We start from the raw sequence: 21,313 nt of genomic DNA, 5'->3' as shown, positions 1-21,313 counted from the left end.
ATAGATGAAAGTACATATGTTAGTATTTTGTCTTCAACTTCTTGGCAAGCTTTAGGTTCTTTGTAGCTTGTGCCCATTGACAGGAATCTATTAGCTTTTAACAGAGGAACCAGTCAACTGTTAGGGATACTTTCTAAGTTTTCTATTACTTTGGGAGGAAATACTGTCTATATTGATGTGATGGTAGTCGAAGGCCCTTTTGATTTTAATTTAATCCTTGGGTGTGACTCCATCTATTTCATGGGAGATCTTGTCTCTTCACTCATTCGTGTGATGTGTTTCCTGCATGAAGGAAGAATCATGACTATTGACCAACTCTTTTTCATTGGTCCTAATTTAACTCTCAATCAACTAGCTTCCCTAAATGGTCCTTATGTGCAAGTGGAAACTTCCCTGCCACATGTTAATTATGTGGCAACCTATCCCATTCACGTAAAAATTGTTGAAAATGAGCCTTTCATTGTCTGCTCAACTTCTTTCAACCTAGATCTGGTAGGTGATATAGTGAATCATTTACTAGGGGAATTGGATGTTGATATTTCCTTTGGATCCATTGATATATATCCCTTCTAGAGTGTTGTTCTCCCATATGATGAGAACTTCTTGGAAGCCATGGTACCTTGGAGGCCATGATTTGATTTCAGATAAGAGTTGCTTTTCTTGTGTCAAGCTCCTTAAAAAATGAAACAAGTTTCTCAGAGCAGAGTTCTTTTTCTTGTGTCAAGCTCATTAAAAAATGAAACAAGATCTTATGAGGATAGTTATTTTAATATGTCAACCTCATTAAAAATGAAATAGGTTCCAAAGCAAAGTTCTTTTTCTTGTGTCAAGCTCATTAAAAAATGAAACACACTCTTATAAAGATAGTTCTTTTACTATGTCAACCTCGTTAAAAAATGAAATAGGTTCCTATGAGCATAGTTATTTTCCTATGTCGTGATCTTTAAAAAATGAAAACAATCCCCTTCCAATTAGATTATTCAATTAGATCTCATAAATTCCAAGTCGAGTCTTTCACTTCATCTCGTAAATGAACCTTCATTCCATCCACCTGTTAGTACCCAGTAGTCTACTTAGGTGCATGAAATGAAGTTTGGGGGGCATATACCTCAAATTTAGTCATTATGCTAGCGGCATGCAAACTTATTTCAACCATATATTTTCTTTGTTTCAAGATTTTGTAAAAATGAAACCTCTCAAGAATAGTCTTTCTCATGTTTCAAGCTTGTGAAAAAATGAAACCAATTTAAAGCATAGTTTCCCATGTTTCAAGATTATGTAAAAATGAAACCATTCCCATTTTATCCCTCATGATTTCCTTTCTTATAAGCCTATTTCTACCAAATGACCCTTGTTTTCGCATTCCATTATCACCATCTGCTTCGCCGATCATACGCTTTCACTTGGTTTTTATCCTTTCTTGAGAAGTCGTTGCGATGAGTGGTCTTATTAGCCAACCTCTTGACCTTTGTGTGTTTTGAGTAGTTCCATCATGATTAAAGCCAATTGCTACCCTTTATACCGCTCGTTCCTCCAAGAGGAGTCCTCTTTCAGCACTTTTCAGACTCCCATTAAAGTAAATGAAAAGACGTCTACTCAGTATAAGTTTACCCTTTTCTAGACTGAGATAGACTATCTACAAAAATGGAATACCTTAGTTGAACATGGCTAAGAGGTTCTCTTGAGTATTGTTTTATACCTTTCCATACTTGAGAAACTAGCTACTAAAAGGGGCATCTGGAGTTTTCTTTTTCAAACTCTCTAAACATGAAAAAGATGTTGTGTTTTACCTCCATTAGACTCATTAAAACATCAAACAATGATGGAATTACCAAACATGACAAGGTTGAACCTCTCCTTCTCAGGGTTCATTAAATATACTCAAAGGGATTCATTCAAATGGTGAACTTACAGATCAAGCATATGTTATCCTCCTTAACCTTGTTAAAAACTAAAGTGGTACCAACTGGTACGGTTGGGGAAACTGGGAAAATAGGGTGTTCCATTTGCTAACGGAATCAAGTGGCTCTTGAACACCACACTCTTCCAGTTCATCTCCATGGCTATTGCATTAGGTAATCTACTTTTCCTTTGGTTATCATACCATTTTCAGAGCCTCCATTTCAATTTTGGGTCAATTTTTCCAAATCCATTCAGTTTCACTGCTTTTCTCAAGAGGAGTCATTCCGTTGATATCCGTTATGATACTCTTAAGCCTTCATTCGATGTTTTCCTTTCCTGATATATTTTCGTACCTACATCTTTCTATCTCAATCATTATACCTGTTTCATTTTGTTGATGGGGGATACATCAAGGCCATCCTGCGAGGGGTTTCTTCCCATCGAAATCAACACATTATCCAGGAAGTTGACTTAGAAATACCCTTCTGTACCTTGGTGCTTGCATACATCAATGGAAAGTTTCCTCACTCTCGGTATGATGTTTACATCAGTGACCTTCGACTGAAATACTTTGTGTGGGTTTTGACATCAACCCATTTATTCACGTCATACAGATTGTACTATAGTATCTTAAGAGCCATTAACATCATTAGTGATTTCTCTCACATCTATTAACGAATTACATCATTGTTCAGTAATAGGATGGTTTCTACCATGTTTTACCTCAACTCATTGATTCACATGGTTAGAATCATACGTTGGTTGGTCATGTGAATGAGATATAGGACCAAAAATCTGGTTTAATTCATCCAAACTACGATTTCCAGAATTATATACAGATATCACAATGTATGATGGCCATGATCATGCAAAAATTCATCTAGTGATGGGTCCACCACTTGTCATCTATGGACGTGTCTTTTGATCATTTAACATGTTATGTCAGCTTATGTGTTGAGTATGGGTATTCCTCCCTCAGCAACAGATATGTCATGATGTAAATTTATGTAATAGATGAAGCTCGTCGGTTTTTATTTATCCCAACTTGTCACAAGGTAAATCACTTCAATCATCGGTGATCATTTATAACTTTTTTCTTTATGGGGCACTTTGTTATAGCCAATTTTGTCACATCCAATCATTAGGCCTCCTAATGGGATCAATCAACATCTTATTCCCCCGTGTCATCCTCTTGCACAAAGCCCTAAGCATGACTTTTTTAAATCCCTGAGTTTCTACTCTTGACTGTTGAGTTTCCAACATTTTAAGGACCAACACACCTTGCATAACTGAGCAACTTTGTTGCAATGCATTCTCTCCTTCTCTCAAGGTGTTATGAAGTGCACCCTGAATAACTGTGGGGGTGCATTAATTCTATAAATTTGGGAAAAAATAAAAAATTTCCAAACCTTCCTCTTCCAGAATCTTCCAAAGGTTGTTTCAACCATTTACCTTAGATAAACATTTGAATCCTATCTAATTCCACCGTGGATAAATCACCATCTTATCCCTTGAGCTCATCCTCCCATCACTTTTTGATCTGAAGCCTAGATTCGTGAATGGATAAGAATTCATGAAGTACCTCTGCTTCCTATATATTTACCTCATTCCACAAGCACCTAGTTAGTTTTTCTTGGATTTTTGAGAGTGATAGTACCCTTATGTTGTTGTGGTGAGAGTTTTCATTTCATGCATTTAGGGTTATTGGAGGTGCACATTGTGACAAGGAAAGGACAAGTCAACCATGGAGGATCTCTTCTTCAAGATCGACACATTTTTATGGTTGTAAACTCCTTCCTTTCATATTAATGTAAATAATTATATGTTTTCTTATATGTGATGTTTTTATTTCATATATTTCAATACCATGTTGATGTATTTAATAGAGTATGTATATGATACTGCATAAGTGTCGTAGTTTCTTGGCTTGTGTTATCTGTCTGTGAAAGTTATAATTTTGACAAACAGAGCTGGAATTGGAACATTCAAGCTAAGGAAAGAGCGAAGGCTGCGATAGATTCCAGGTAGGCTTCATACCATCATCTATTTACTTTAAGGAAAGCATTATGTTCCTTGTTTATCTGTTGTTCAAGGTTAGCCACCAAACCTAGGGAGATAATTTTGTTTGAAATTGTAAATCTCGTATAACACCTACGAAAACACAACAACGAAAAAAATATTTTGTAAATCGGTTATTGAAAATATTTCACAAGAGTTAGATGTTTGAAACATTGCTTGTGTAACTTAAACATATTTCAGTTTTCACTTAGAAAATTTCCTACTGAAAATAGTAACTTATGAAATCGAAAGACAAAGAACAAATTAGATGCACCGACGATTCTAAGGCAGGGTATATTATTGTACCTAGATTGTTGCAAACAAAGGATGTAGATAAATTTAGATTTTGTTGTGATCATAAATGCAACAAAGTGTATACCATGTTTCGAATAAAGATGTAGTGAAGCATAAATTATGTTATGATCTGACCAATATGCACTTGAAATATTGATTTCACATTATTCAATAGGAAAACTTGTCCAAGGTTGTGAAAATAATCAATAGTGATAGAAGCCTAATGAAAGGGGTTATACTTATTACTAGTACTTTAGATAACACCCTTTGTTATAATCTTACTAGGTAACTTGGAGCTATGTTACTTTTATCTAGAGATATACTACTAATTAATTTCATGTAACCATTGGGCTTGTATCATTCGCTTGAAATCATATTGGCTTGGCTCCTGGGATTCTAACACTCTATCATGAGGCAATCAATACTATGCAGGAAGGGTTGAATGTTATAAAATGTACTAACTGTTGAACTATAATAATTAGAGTAAGTTTATCAAAGGTTTATGATCAAGTCTCTTAGCTATATCTCAGATTGCTTTGGATTGATTGTGAAGTCATGTTCCTGACATCCTTGAGCATGAGGAAATCCTAGAAGAAACTAGAAGCATTGAGACAATTTTTTTCAAATCAAAAGAAAGCAAGCCATGTTTTTCACATTCAATGAAAAACTGAAATATCATTTTCTCTAACCAATTTTTTTCTTAATGTGTCTATCTATTCATTCTAAGCATTATAGAAGACATCATAAACCTTATATCTCAACATTTTGTATCAAGAAAGCTAGCTTTGGGTTGATTTTGATTCTAATGGTTGGCTAACAAAAATTTCCAACTATAAACCTCAAGTTCACAAGTATCAAATCTATTGGCTTATTCAACTTGAACAAAAATGACTCACACCAATAGTCATTCTAAGTGTTCTGTCGAAGCTAAGGTTACATGGTGCAAATAATTAAAGATCATGCTAATGACAAAACATGAATTTTGATTATTCACAACCCAATAACAAAAGTATTCTAACTAGAAAAATTATTTCTAGTTGACATATTTTTACAATACGAATGACTCCTCCTTTCTTGCCGATAACTTACAAGGCTAACAATCCCTTGGAAAACAACTTAAATAATTTTCTACAAATATCATGAATTCACAATAAAAACAACTAACATTCCAAATATAGCAATTCCATATGTACTATAATATTCAAATTCACTTTTGATATATGGCAAATAGAGATCTAGAGTGGAAAAATGAGTGAACACTAGTGATTTAATACACTTGTAACAAATATTAAAGCACACATCTCTACATATGGTCTTCCAATTCTTATGTGAGGAGCATAAAGCTGAGAATGCTTACCTCGTGAATGGCCAATGAAGACAAAGCAGTCGAAGAAGGGATCATATACAACAAAAGAAAAAATCAAGCACACTTACAAAAATGAGTGAACACGAGTGATTTAATACACTTGTAACAAAGATTAAAGCACGCATGTCTATAGAAATGCGTGTTTTGGAAATTTTATTAACATTCACAAGTAGTTTTTTATTCAAATTTTCTCAATGCTTTTAGATTTCAAATAACCTAAAAGAATGTTACAAAAAAATATCATTGTAACAACAAGTTGTAAATAAACAAATTAGTTATTGCATAAATGGAATAATAAAGAACTGCATAGTTTGTAGGCGTAGGTGAAGAACTATGAGTAGCCTTCTTTCCCACCTTGTTATTGAGAGAATATCATTCTCTGCAGAGCCCAAAATAAAAAACTCGTATGAAACTCTCATGGAATCCAAAAATGAGGACACTAATGGATTTGGAAATCCAAAATAAGTACACTCCTACTCCTCCACAATCTCATCATCTCATAAAGACCAAGCTGAGGAAATGTTCCTCTCCAAAGTCTCTTCACTAGAGGATTCTTCCCCCCTAAATAATCCGTCAGGGAATTTGGAATTGAAGAAACTTCTAACAATAAATTGTTACATAAATTGTATAAATCATGTAAAATGACATAAGATTTTTATATTCTTGATCAAATGGTGGAAAAACATCACATTCCCAATGCTATAACTTGCAGCAAAGTTATTGATGCCCTATGTAGAATGGGAAGAACAAATAAATCTAGCAAGGTATTGGATATGTTGATTATATTTGGGGGTGTTCTTGATATTATATAATATAATGTCTTGATTAATGGATTAAGAAAAAAGGCTAGATGGAACATGCAATGCCTTATTTTAATGAGATGAAGGAAAATAGGTTCCTTCCTAACATAGTTACATATAATACAGTGTTGAAAGGTGTCTTCCATAAAGGTAAATTATGCCTTGCTTTAGAGGCGCTCAATCATCAGTTATAGAATGGCTCCGTGCATAATATTGTTACTTATAGTATATTGGTGGAAGCAACCTGTAAGGATAGTGGAGTGGATGAGGCTACCACATTTCATTGACCTACCACCCAATAATCATTAGGTTCTATAAAGATGGATGATGGAATTGAGTGTGTATATGGGATGGTTTCCAAAGGTTGTTTTCCTAATATGGTCACCTAAAGTACTTTGAAAATGGCTCTCTATGAGGATGGGAAGGTGAAAAAAGTTGTAGATATCCTTAACTTCCTAGGACATCAGGGTTTTCCACCTCTACTCTTAGCTTATGATACAGTGCTTGAATGGATCTCAAAGAATGGCCATTTAAAGAAGGCATTTGAGGTTCTAGATGCTTTCATTAGGAAAATCTTAACTCCCGATGGTACTACTTATGCATTAATGGTAGAGAGTCTCTGCAAAGAGGGAATGGTGAATGATGCACTGGATTTATTAGGTTTTATAGAAAATAAATCATATAAGCTTAATGTGGCAACTTACAAATCCTGGATTCTTTCCTTATGTAAGGCACATAGGACACATCTAGCTATTATCGTCTTGGGTAATATGGTGGAAAAAGGGTGTAAACCCAATGAAACTTTGTACATCACGATGCTTAAAGGTGTAGCTTATGAAGGCAAGGAAAATCAATCTATGAGGATGTTGAATGAGTTGGTTGCTATAGGAGTTGTTACTCGTAGTTCTATCCAATGTACAACCATACAAAATGCAGTATGGGTAGAATAGTTTTCTTCCAAGGTCCTTTCATAGGGTATAAACATGGCCTCCTTCTACAAGGTTCATAAAACAAGCACAAAATTTCTCGTAAAATATTAATATGCTTTACAAGCACTTTCAACTTGAGTATATTTTGACATGTATATGTTGTGTGACATGGGTTAAGATTCACAAAGGAAGGGATTGTAAAGTGAACTCTATAGATTGGGTTTGGCTAGAAAGATCTGTTATTCTCAAATTCATTGCTAGAAAGCAATGACAACCATAATTTCTAAGATGAAATGTTTACTGGGTAAGTAGTTGGTAAAGTGGTGGGCTAATTTATAGTCTAAGATATGTCATAATGCTCCATGTGCAGAACATGAATTAAGATTCATAAAGAAATTTCAAGCAAGGCTCACAAGTCTTTCCATTTCAATTCCAACTCATAGTAGAAATAAAAAATGTAACAACGCTTATGTAGCTATCAAAAAATGCATTACTCCTAGGGCAGTTTGGAAACATTTGGAACATTTAATATTTACAAATTTAATAGTTTTGGCATCCTCTAGAGGAAAACCATTTTGTAAAGGCTTCACATTGATTTTTCCATAAAATATTTCTGGTATTTTTCTATATTAGGGAAACGAAAAATCTACTTTCACATTGAAAGTTTTATTATTTCAAATTTAGAAGCAATGTCTTTTGAAATAAGAAATGTTTTTGCTTATGCAAAGAAATATAGTACACATGTCAAGTAGAAAATTGTCTCATTTTATGAGGGATAATAATAAATAAGTATGATCGGGAATAATTTTTTATATGATCTCATGCTTCTAGGATTATCTTAGCATTGTTTATTTTTTCCTTATAATATTGTGACAAGTAGACACATTGTTCTCATTTTTTTTGCCAAACAAAAAGTCATTGTATGGAAGATTCAATACAACTTAGATTTTGAATGAGAAGCCTTATTTCATTCAAATATCAAAGTAAATCAATACAAAGTGAGTCAATATTTAACTGAAACATTCAAGTTTGGTTGATTCACAAAATATTTGTGTCAAAGTGTTGATGCAAATTTTTAGTATTTGTTAGCCAAGAGTTGGAGCTTCACAAAATTCAACATTAGACCAAGGTTAGAATTGGTTGTAGCTAGTGAGAGAAAATATTTGACATAAATCCTAAGATTTTTTTAAGTGCTTACACCTTATATTAAGTATTTTATCAATGCCCATGCCAAAAGTATTTACCAACGACTTAACACAATGTTGTGCCAATGACCAAAAGAAACACTAATCTTCCTTGCATCAAGAAGGTGGCAAGAAACCAATGTCGAGGCCACAAGCAACATCCAAGCAATGCTAGATTTGGTAGCATGAAAGCTACAAATGCGGTCATGGAACATGTACCTAACACTTAACAACATATATTAGACATGATTATCATATATCTTCATAACTTGTGTTTGTAGTTGTTTATTTGCGTGAATATGAGGAATTGATAATTATGAATTATGGAATTTATGAGAATATACAAAATGCATTTAGCTAGCTTAGGCAGTGGACAATCACGATATATTTTATGAACGCAGAATAATTGCAGTATTTGTAGGGGATGCATCAATGCATGTTTCTTGTCTCTCAATTGAAGTAACAATGCTCGGAGGACATGGAGAAATAATAAAATGGACTTGGATATGGATAAAAAAATAAAATTTAACTCACAAAAATGAGAAATTAAATGGGGTATGTCACAAGGTTGACAAAAGGATAATAGTAAGAATGGAAGGATAATTTCTGGATGAATAGTTGACAAACAAAACATGAAGTTCATCAGTACAAATAAAAAGATCTATTTAAAAACAAGGGAAAATATTTAATTTTAAAATAAAAATAAAAAATTATATAGGGAACACAAATGTCGAGGCCATGGCCAAATTAGTTGTTTCATTTTTCCGATGGAATAGTCAGAGATAGAAACAATGATCATTTGACCAAATCACTGAGCATTTCCTTAAGAAACTTTATGTTATATTCATTGAAAAAAAAGGACTGAATTGACAATAGAACCATGTTGAAATATGCATGTGGTTGGAGTATAGAAATTTATGAATACTTAAGGATAATATGAATATACACTATCAGCATCACAATTGATTAATAAAGTTTTCTTTAAATTTTGGTAAGCAGTAAATTAATATTTTCTAGAGAGAATAATACATACATGGACCAACTGTCCTCACTAGAGTCAAAATAAATAAATGATCAATGGACCAACCTCTATGGTAATGGATATTTTTTGGGTTGAAGTCATTTGATTAATCAACCGACCTGTATGGTAGTGGATTTCTTCTAGCATTAAAATTTCATAAACACTTTATTACAATGATATTAACTTTTTAATATTATCCATGCATGTCTCTCTAGATGATTCAGTTATGTTTATAGACAATTCATTTCCAGTTGCAGGTGCAGTTGGTGGCTATGTCATGATAAACATGTAAATAAAATGTTGAAGCTAGGGATTTTTCTCTGAATGGAATGATGGTGAGTGAATTAAATCATGTATGACAATGATGATTATGAAATATCAAATATTGATCTCAGTGGCTCATCTAATGCAAATTCTGATACTGGTGAAATACTACTCTTAAATTCCAGATTAAATATTAAGACCCAATACCCATCTTGCTTCTAGATTACAATATTCCTTGCAATTTATTCAAACATTATCTTTCCAAACATTAAACCTATTGTTTTGGGTTGGGCAAGAGTTGTTTGGCTATATAATCTAGTGTTCTATTTCCCTTTGAATATCTTATAGTTTGTTTTCATTGTTTTTATCTCTTTCTTGTAATTTTCAATGGGTTCATGCTCAGAATATATTCCATGGTCTTGAGCCACCTAAAATTCATTTATTCAATGAAAAGAGCAGCTACTGAGAGTTTTCGAACTTGTTCTTGACTTGTCATTGCATTCGGTTTGTTAAAGCTACTCCAAGCTCCAAAAGGAGGGATGTCTTATGCTTCTTTGTATTCTGTCTGCATGGTTACATGTAAGACTAGTGGATGAGGGTTGTCATTACTTAAACTATATGAAAGTGCATTACAATATCACACCTAGAGTGGAGTATTATAGAATTTAACAAGAAAATGCTAATAAAGGATGATGCATCTATACAGATTTGTTTCTTGGTGCCTGTAGAACAGATAAAATTATAGATTTATGATAGTATATGGCAGAAAATATTTTCAAGTTGGACCCTACAAAATCCTACACCTTACGTGCTTCTATTGAACATCTACACTATAGATTGCATGTGAAGGGCACATTGAATGAGAACCAACCTAAATTCCACCATGAGAGAATTTGATAATTGAAATAGACTTTTAAATGCCACCATGAGAGAAGTTGGCAATTGAATTAGACTATTAAGGTGTTTTCGATAACGATTGTTTGAGTTATTGTGTTAGGTCCCTATAATACTAGTGATTCCCCCATTACTACTGTCATTGTAGCCCTTATTGTTATTTTTGTGCCCCTATTGTCCCCATATTGTTATTATTGTGCCCATAGAATCCCACTAGTGTTTTTTTTTTTCTGAATTTGTCTATTCCTATATTGATACAAAAATAAAATTGCAAAGAGGCAGTGGCCTCGAGAAGTCTAGCCCAGAGATGCGGCATGCTCACAATACAAAGCTTGAACATTGACCATAAGACTTGCTGAAGACTAAACAGAAGAGCTTCCTTGAAATAGAAAATGCCAGTATCGACACTAAAGACTGAAAACAGTAAAGCGATGACCATTCAAAACTGGAGTTTGACCCAAAAACAGCTAAATCTGAAACTGAGACCCAAAGGCACCATTAGGAGGATGTCGCCCACGCAGGGGAAACCGGCAAAATAACATTGGAAAAAGGTCTGAGCCTGAGAACTGTAAATCATAAAATGACTATAAACCAGGAGGGAATTGAGCATCTTTAAATAGCAGAGTATCAAAATCCAATGAACGCGGACCTGATTAATCTTCATGAGAGGTGGAAGGTGAATCTTCAACGATGCGGCAACCATATTTGTAGGGTTCTTCATCCTCAGAGGGATGGCCCTCTTTGCCTGAAGAACCTCCACCTGGATGGACGCTCGAACCGGCTTGAATTTTCGTGTCCTAGGTTGCGGAGCCACCAGGATCCTTACTCTGTGTATTGTTAGTCTGAGAAATACCCTGCTTGTCTTCTGCCCTTGTCTCCAGAGACACCCCTGGTGTAGCAGTAACCGAACCAGAAGTATCCTCTCGAAGCTCAATGGTGACTGAGGTAATGAAAGAGGAATTACTAAAAGTACAGGGGAATCGAAACCAAGCGGTGCGAGATTGGGAATTCTAAGAGCGTGCAGCTATATTGTTCTGCCCTCGACCCCGTCCCCGACCACTCCTGGTAACTGGATATCTGTCAGAGCTGAAGTCCGAGGTTTCAGACAAGGAGTCCGAGGTAGAGGAGGAGGGCCGGCGGGTGATGCAGCCTCGGGAGCTTCCTCTTCTGCAGCTCATTCTCGAGCGTAGTCTCAGTATGTTGAAATGAGCAATACGAGCTGAACAGGTAGCGGAATTGTAAAGGCAGGGGGGGACTAAAAGGGGACAAATTTGAGCTCATAGAGGAGCACTAGGTAAGACTGAGGAAGAGCAAAAGCTGAAATTGCAGAAAGGGCGATGTAAAGAATGAAATCCCAACGGAAAATTATCACTACATTCCAGAGCCCGACTAATCCCTGGGCTAGCTCGAGAACGAGGCTCTGCGACAACACTGAAGCGACATGAGCGCAGGGGAGGAGCAAGAATGAAATTAAGGAGGGGCACCATACCAGGAGTAATTGCAGGCTGGAGATGGGGGTCGAGCTGCATTAATGTGGCATTGATGTTGTTGGCTGAAGACTTTAAAGCTGGCCTTATGCGAGGCCAGATGGGGGTGGTAATGAGCCACGCGCCAACCCACCAAGCCGCCCTCATACTGATTGACAAGTTACACACCCACACCCGAGAGAGATATATCTTGTTGCACCAAAAGAGTGCAGTATTGTTTGAGTTGTGCATCATTAGAACCGCTTATTGGACTGGAGAAGAATGGGAGCTGCTGATTGACACCTTGATTAGCCAGTCTATCTGCTACCTTGTTGGTTGTACGCCAAATGTGCTTGAAGGTAATGCTGCGAGATGCCCTGAGCCATTCTTCAATTTGTTCCAATCTACTTAGAAGCCGCCAACTCGAAGCGATCTTTGCTATTGAGGTGCCTGAGTGAATCCGAGTAGCTACCTCTATTAAGATTTGAGAGTCCCCGTCTACCTCTAGAGGGAAAAAAAATTATTTTTCTGCTATACAAATGCCTTTCCATAAGCCTTCAACTTCGACAGCATTGTTGGTGTCTTTGCCAAGCAAACCATGATATCTGTGTAGTGTTGAGCCAACAGCATCTCTGAAAATACCAGCATAACCAGCTAGCCCAGGATTGCCCTTAGCAGCCCCGTCGAAGTTCAATTTGTATGAATGGATGGCAGGAGGAGACCAAGAGTGGGGAGAATCAGTATGGATGGAGGAGTTGGGCTTGACTTGAGCTAAACAAGTGAGGTCCAAGTTCTAATTTTTCAGAATGAGACATTCCTGGGGTGAAGCTGGAAAATCCGAGTCTTGCCAGTGTCTTAGATCTAGAGTTTCTTGAATGTTTTGTTTGAGAAGTAGCCACAGGGTATCAAGGGGCTTACTAAGATTGTTAAAGATCTTGTTATTTCTCTCCTTCCAGATGATCTAATAAACAAAGGCCGGTAAGAGGATCCAGAGGGAATTGAGTAGAAGGATTTGGAAAGGATGTCGATGCCAGTTCCTGATGGTGTTTATAATATCTCCCACGCATCTGCCCGTTCTTCTGTTGCACTGTGCAGTTCTCTCCCATAGTTGTACTGCTAATGGGCAGGTGTCCAAGAGATGCAAGATGGTCTCTCTGTTAAGATTACAATTAGGACATCTAGAATGCCCAGTAAATCCTCGCTTTTGTAGATTATCCCAAGTGAGGATTCGTTGTTTGCTTAGTAGCCAAAGGAAGGTAGAGACCTTAGGCCAGATGCTTGGTTGCCAAACCTGATCCCATAGCTGATCCTTTGTTATCTGCGTGGGTTGATAGAGAAGTTGGTATGCTTCCTTGGTAGTGAACATTCCTTTGGGCATATATCCCCATCGCACTTTGTCCTTTTGATCAGAGTGTTTAATTTTCCTGAGTGTGAGCTCTTGATCGATCTCTTCATATGTTTCCTCCTGCCAGGTACCAGTTGATATCCAAAGTTGAAAACCTTGAGGGGATTGTTGCTGCCAAAACTGATGGACATGGATTTGATCAGTATGCTACATAGAAACTTTCCACTTGGGTTTGTGGAAGAGTGAGGCTAGTTTGGGAAGTTTTTGCCAAGAGTCCTCCCAAAATCTTGTTGTGGTACCCGAATGGATTTCCCAGAAGTTGTGCGCTTAAATAAAGGCACTATGTTGCTTGCCAGCATTCCAAATCAACGAGCCAGGGGTGGTTGTGCTAATGCGGATGAGATCTTCCTGTTGACTGCCTGGAGCATATTTGGCCTGCCAGAGATGTTCCCAAGGAATGTGCGGTTTGGAGATCTAGTTCCACCATATGCGGGCTCCCATGGTGTTATTGTTGTGGAGGGGATCCCTTAGACCTAGCCCACCAGCTGATTTCGGTAGACGAACCTCAATCCATTTGACAAGAGCCCATTTTCTGTTGAGTCCCGAGGAACCCCAAAGAAAGTTTCTTTGAAGATTGCAAATTTTTTTTAGAACCCATTTGGGGGCTGCCAATATAGAAAATAAGTATAGAGGCATGGCTTAGAGAATGGATTTGATAAGGATAAGCCTGCTAGCAATGTTGAGCGAGCGGTAGGTCCAGGAAGAGAGCCTGGTTTCTAAATTTTCAAGGAGGGATCTGCAGGAATCATGCTTGATGGCCGAGTCCAGCAGGGGAGCTCCCAGATATTTCGAAGGAAGCACAGCTATCTGGAAGTCCAAAATCCTAGCTATATTTCTTTTAGTAAGAATGGGAGTGTGGAAGAAGAAGAGCTAGGATTTGGAAGCATTAATGGTGGTGCCAGATGCTTCTGAGAAGAGATTGAGTAGGGACTTGAAGGCAGAGGCCTCTTGAGCTGACAGATGGCCGAAAAGCATATTGTCATCGACAAACTATTGGTGGGAGATGGGGGATAGTCCATGAAGAGAAATTCCCTTTAAGGTGTGCGAAGAGATAGCAGAATGAAGAAGGCGCTTAGGCCTTCGGCCATGAGAACAAAGAGGAATAGGGAAAGAGGGTCGCCTTTTCGAATACCTCGGGAAGGACGAAAGGGTGCGGAAGGAGAACCATTAAGAAGGATGGAGAAACAGGGGGAGGAGATAAGAGAATCCCACTAGTGTTATTGTTGTGCCCTTATATTATTATTGTTATGTTGGCTTTGATTATATTGTGAGCCCTTAGACTCCTATAAATAGAAAGGAGGTTTTGTCATTTGTATCATCTAAGAATTATTCATTTGTGTAATTTAAAGGAGATTTTCCCCTCGAATAGGTTGATTTTGAATTCGTTGATCTATATTTTCTTCTATTTTGTGAGCTGGTTACATAACATTTGGTATGAGAGGCTTTGGATTCTAGGGTTTCGCTGCTATAAACAGGTCATCATGGAATTTTCGCTATAACAATTTTTCTACGATGTTTCAGAAGCTAAAATTAACACCCATTCGAGCTGAAATGTGGATGAACCTCATGTACAAATTTCAGATCTTTTCTCACTATATTTTCTGAGATAGGATCCAATGAAGTTGGAGTTTTTGCAGGCTCCCGAATTATATCTAAAACAAGTGACCTGGGGAAAATCATCATAACTTTCTCTCTGAGCATCATATTGAAATTTTGTAAGAAGTTACAGAAATCGGATGGCCTATAGTTTTCTATGTATCGGCTTTAGGTCCTAAGGTCGAAAAAGTGACACGTGGAACCTTGTACAAGTTCACTCTACTGAACTAGTCTATAATCAGGTCATCGTGGGAGATTTGGCATAACTCTTCCTTGGAGAATCCAATCTAGATCATAATTGTGGGGTTGGAAATGGGACTCGGAGGGATATCCTAGGACGACATTTCAGACATTGGAGATTCAAAATTATAGAGATACAACGGATTCAATATCGAGCACCTACAAAGTGAAAAAAGGTGTGTAGTTTTTTTTTAATTTTGCATAAGTTTGGTTGAAAGGTTAGTTTGAAGGAATTGAAAGGACATAGTGAAGCATTATTATCATTAATTGATGCCCTGAAGAAAGAAAATGGAAACACCTAGTAAGCAACCTGAAAGCTCTAGCATGACTCATGAAGAAGAGGAAGAAATACAACATGATGTATCAAAATTACAAGACCAAGTGCAACAAAATTCACTATCACTAAAAGTAACAGAAGCTAAGATGGATGGTTTAAAGAAAGGCATGGAAGCTAATATGGATGGTTTAAAGAAAGGTGTGGAAGCTAGGATTGATGGTTTAAAGAAAGGTGTGGAAGCTAAGATGAATGAGGTGGAAGCTAATATAGATGGTATAGAAGAAAAACTTAAAGGAAACAAGGAATATTTGAAGACAGATTTGACAAAGTTGCCACAAGAAATGCTTACTAATGGCGAAAGGGTAGTAAAGGAAACTCATGATGAGAACAAAAGAAATGTTAATCATGATTTCACAGACTAACATTTTATTGAAGACCCACCATGTTCCAAAGATTGATATGAGGAAGTTTGATGGCAAGGATCCCATAACTTCGATACTACAGATGGAACAATATTTCGATCTCCATAATGTGCAAAACACACAAAAGGTACACATGTCAACTTTATATTTGTAACCATATCAATTTGTATAGTATCAATGGCTTTTATCTCATAAAAAAATTGTCACATGGGCAATTTTTACGGAAGAAATGATAGCACATTATGAGGATACAAAAAGCAACACATTTTTTAGCCAATTGATAAATCTCAAACAAAAGGTTTCAATGACGGAGCACATTGAGGGCTTCAAATAATTAAATATAAGGGTAAAAGATATTCCAGAGGAGCATAGGATTTATGTGTTCATAGGGACTTTGAAGAATAACATCCAACATGAGGTTCGCCTTTGGGAACCTAATTCATTGGAGAAGGCATCGAGGTTGGTAAGAAAAATGGAAAGCAAAATTATGGCAACAAGGAAGCCTACCACTCACAACTATAAAGATGGAAGTGTTTTTTCCCCTAGCCGTCCACAACCTACAAGGTTGACACCACAACAATTGGAAGAAAAAAGAGAAAAAGGGCTTTGTTATAGTTGTAATAGAAAATACATTAAAGGTCATAACTGTGCCGAGAAAAATTTATTTTACATAGATTTTGAAGAGGTGGAAGAAAAGGAATAAGAAACGTCAAAAGATGAGGATATACACCAGGAAAAAACTCTAGAGAAAGAAGAAATTAATCCTACCATATCTTGAAATGCATTGGTCAGAATTACCACTCCTCAAACTATCAAGATAGAAGGACATATCAAGAAGAAAAAGGTAGTAGTTTTGATTGATTTTGGGAGTACCCATAATTTTATTCATTGTAAGATAGCCAAGGAATTGAATTGCTTCCTATATCCAGCATCAAAGTGTCAAGTGATGGTTGCAAGTGGAGGAACCATAAATTGCTATGGAAAGTGGCATAATATCAAGCTATCCATGGGAAAATATGTATTGGATAGCCCAATGATTTCTGTTCAAATGGGTGGTGCTGATGTTGTACTAGGAGTCCAATGGCTACAATCCTTGGGTACAATAGCTTTTAATTTTCAAGAAATTTTCATGAATTTCTTTTCAGAAGGAAAGGAAGTTGAATTAAGGGGTATCACAAGGAAACCAAGAAAGATAATCAACTCTAACATAATGACAAAGCTTCTAAAGAAATAAAAACAAGGCGTAATTGCACAATTATGTTTTCTAGAGGTTCCCACATCGAAATCATCTATTTCTCCATATCTCCAAAAAGTCTTGGACAATCATTTCAAGGTATTTGAGACATACCTTGAGACTCCCAAAGGCCTCCCACCTATTCGTGATCATGATCATGCTATTAATTTGATTACAGGAATTGTTCCTCTAAACATCAGGCCTTACAAATATCCCTATCCCCAAAAGAGTGAAATTGAAAGTATGATTGTAGAAATGCTAGAGGCTAGTATAATTAAACCTATTCAAAGTTCTTTTTCTGCTCTAGTAGTATTGGTGCACAAGAAGGATGGATCATGGTGCATGTGTCTGGATTATAGGGAGCTCAACAAGCTCACTATTAAAGATAAATTTCCCATTCCTGTCATTGATGAATTATTGGATCAATTGCATGGATCAATTTACTTCACCAAGTTGGATCTTCATTAAGGATATCATCAAATCATAATGAAGACTAAAGACATTCCGAAAACAGCATTTAGAACTCATGAGGGTCATTATGAATTTTTGGTCATGCCTTTTGGCCTTACCGATGCACATTCTACATTTCAAGGTTTGATGAATTCCATTTTTAAACCCTTCCTTAGAAATTTTGTGTTAGTATTTTTTGATGATATACTAATCTACAACAAATCTTGGAAGGATCATGTTCAACATGTTGACAGGGTGCTCAAACTATTGGAGGAGAAACAAGTATATGCAAAAAGCTCCAAATGTTTCTTTGGATTACAAGAGGTGGAATATCTGGGTCATATTGTATCTCATGAAGGTGTTAAGGTAGACCCTAGAAAAATTAAAGCCATTAAGGAATGGAAAATCCCCACATCGATAAAGAATCTACAAGGATTTCTCGAGTGGACAGGGTATTATCCCAAGTTTGTTAAGAAATATGGGAGAATAGCAACACCTCTAACAACACTATTGAAGAAAGATGCGTTTTTATGGACTCCACAAGAAACAAAGGCCTTTGAACATCTTAAAGAGGCAATGTGCCAAGCACTAGCCTTAGTTACGTTGGACTTCACAAAAACCTCTATTGTGGAATGTGATGCCTCAGGAAATGGAATTGGTGTTGTTTTAATGCAAGAAGAAAGACCCATTTCTTTCGAAAGTCATCCAATCAAAGGAAAGTATTTACACAAATCTATTTATGAGAAGGAAATGTTGGAAATACTACATGCACTTGAGAAATGGAGACCCTACCTAATGGGAAGACACTTCAAGGTAAAAATGGATCATGATAGTCTTAAATACTCTTTAGAACAAAGATTATCTTTAAAAGAGTAGCAAAAATTTGTGACAAAGATTTTTGGTTATGACTTTGAAATCATCTACAAAAAAGGGAAGAAAAATATTGTGGCAGATGCACTCTCAAGAAAGGATGAGGATGTGTCTGAAGCATTGATTTGCGCCATTTATATTATCCAACTAGATTGGATAGACAAAGCAAGGGATGAATGGAAGAATGACGAAGAAGTGTGGGAACTCATTCAAAAGATACAACAAGATCCCAATACATCTGCTACATTTAGTTGGAAAAATGATTTGTTATGGTACAAATATCGCTTATACCTATGTAAGAAAACAAAAGATTCTTATGGACTTGCACACCTCTCCCTTAGGAGGGCACTAAGGATTTTTAAAAGCATACCACAGGGTTAAGAAGGAATTTTTTTGGGATGGCCTTAAATCAGATATTCAAATTTTTATGGCATAATGTTTGGTTTTCCAACAAAATAAAGTTGAAACAATTAAGACCCGAGGTCTATTACAACCTTTATCCATTCCAAGCCAACGTTGGGAGGAGTTCTCAATGGATTTTATCACAATTTTACCCAAGTACAATGGAAAGAATGTCATCGTGGTGGTAGTTGATAGACTTACCAAGTATGCACACTTTTTGTGCATTATCTCATCCATTTAAGCCCAGTACAGTTTCTACTACATTAAATGAAATAATTCAAAAGATACATGGAAACCCAAAATATTATTGTAAGTGACAGAGATCCCATTTTCATGGGAAATTTTTTGACAAAATTATTTTATTGTCTTGGTACTCAGTTAGCTCATAGCTCATCGTATCATCCTCAATCTAATGGGCAAACTAAGATAGTAAACAAATCTTTGGAAGGATATCTTCATTTCTTTGTATTTGATAAATAAACATAATGGGTCAAATGGTTGCCTCTGGTTCAATGGTGGTATAACACTTCGTTCGATACTACAGCAAAAATGATCCCATTTATGGCACTTTATGGATATCATGCACCATCCATCACATCATATTTAAGAGAAAGTTTTAAGGTTCAAGCAGTGGAAGATCACATCAAGCATCAACAACAAGTTCTTCAACTCTTAAAGGATAACCTCACTTTGGCGCAGAATATAATGAAACAACAGGTAGATCAACATCGCAGTGAAAGAATTTTTTATGTAGGTGATTGGGTATTCCTATGACTACAACCATATAAACAAATGTCCCTCAAGAAAGCTAAGAAGGATAACAAATTATCACCAAAGTATTATGGTCCATACAAGGTGTTGCAAAAGATTGGTACTATGGCATACAAATTGGAGCTTCTTGGAGATTCTTGAGTGCGCCCAATTTTCCATGTTTCATGCTTAAAGAAGGTTATAGGTGACAAGCTCCCATTTCAAACAATATTGCTAGAACTTGACGACAAAGGAAAAATAATATTGGAACCTGAAGCAGTCATAGAAACAAGAACTCGACAGCTATGAAATCGATCAATTTTGGAGTATCTCATCAAGTGGAAGAACTTACCCACTGAAGATTCCACATGGGAGGATGATAATTTTATACAAAATCATCCATAACTACTCAAGCATTGAGGACAACACTTTTTTGAAGGAGAGAGGCATGTTAGGTCGCTATAATACTACGGATTCCCCCATTACTATTGTTATTGTAGCCCTTATTATTATTGTCGTGCCCCTATTGTCCCCATATAGTTATTATTATGCCCCATAGAAGCCCACTAGTGTTATTGTTGTGCCCTTATATTATTATTGTTATGTCAGCTTTGATTATATTGTGACCCCATAAACTCCTATATATAGAAAGGAGGTTTTGTCATTTGTATCATCCAAGAATTGTTAATTTGTGTAATGTAAAGGAGGTTGCCCACTCGAAGAGGCTGATTTTGAAGTTGTTGATCTATCTTTTCTTCTATTTTGTGATCTGGTTACATAACATATTGAAAACACTCCAGTATAACTACTATGATGATACACCAATGTTACTCTATCACTCCCCAAAATTTTCTACAGGAGGAATTGCAAGGTATGTCAACTAACCATTGCATCAAGGATGGGCGGTGTCACTCAAGGGGTTAACAGTGACATTGAGTGAAGCAAGTTATAAATGGCATGTGAATGTTGAGATTTTTGTGTTTGCACGGGACTACTCGCTGGAAATGGAGCAATGAAGACTGGAAAGAAAAGATCACTATTAAGGTAACATAAAAAATAATAATCGCTTACCTCCTCACTTAAGGCATCACTCCAGAACATGAGACAGGAAGACAAGATAGAACTCAATCTCTATATGGACCTTAATCATGCTTAAAAGGAAGAAAAACATTTTATGATTACAAATTCTAAGGAATTTAGAAACTGAAAAAGATTCAACACCATTTAAAAGAAGATTTACATCCTCGGAGAAGGGGTTCTTATTTTCCTTCATAGTTCGCGGCCAACATAGTGGAAACAATGGAGGAAATGATCTCTTCAATCATGCTTCATATATATTAAATATATTAACAAAATATTGTAAAAGATATGAATAAGCCACCAATTTTTTTTTTAAGAAATATAATTAGAAACCCCTGAGTCCTGATGGAATAAAAGGAATGTGACCATCATTCTAAGAACCCACCTGCATGCATTACACATGCTTTGC

The sequence above is a fragment of the Pinus tabuliformis genome, chromosome 8, assembly GCF_031772625.1.
Source record: "Pinus tabuliformis cultivar Carrire ecotype Pingquan chromosome 8, CPIR1, whole genome shotgun sequence".
Classification (NCBI taxonomy): Eukaryota; Viridiplantae; Streptophyta; class Pinopsida; order Pinales; family Pinaceae; genus Pinus; species Pinus tabuliformis.
The sequence above is the reverse complement of the archived record's forward strand: the minus strand, read 5'-3'. Positions refer to the sequence as shown.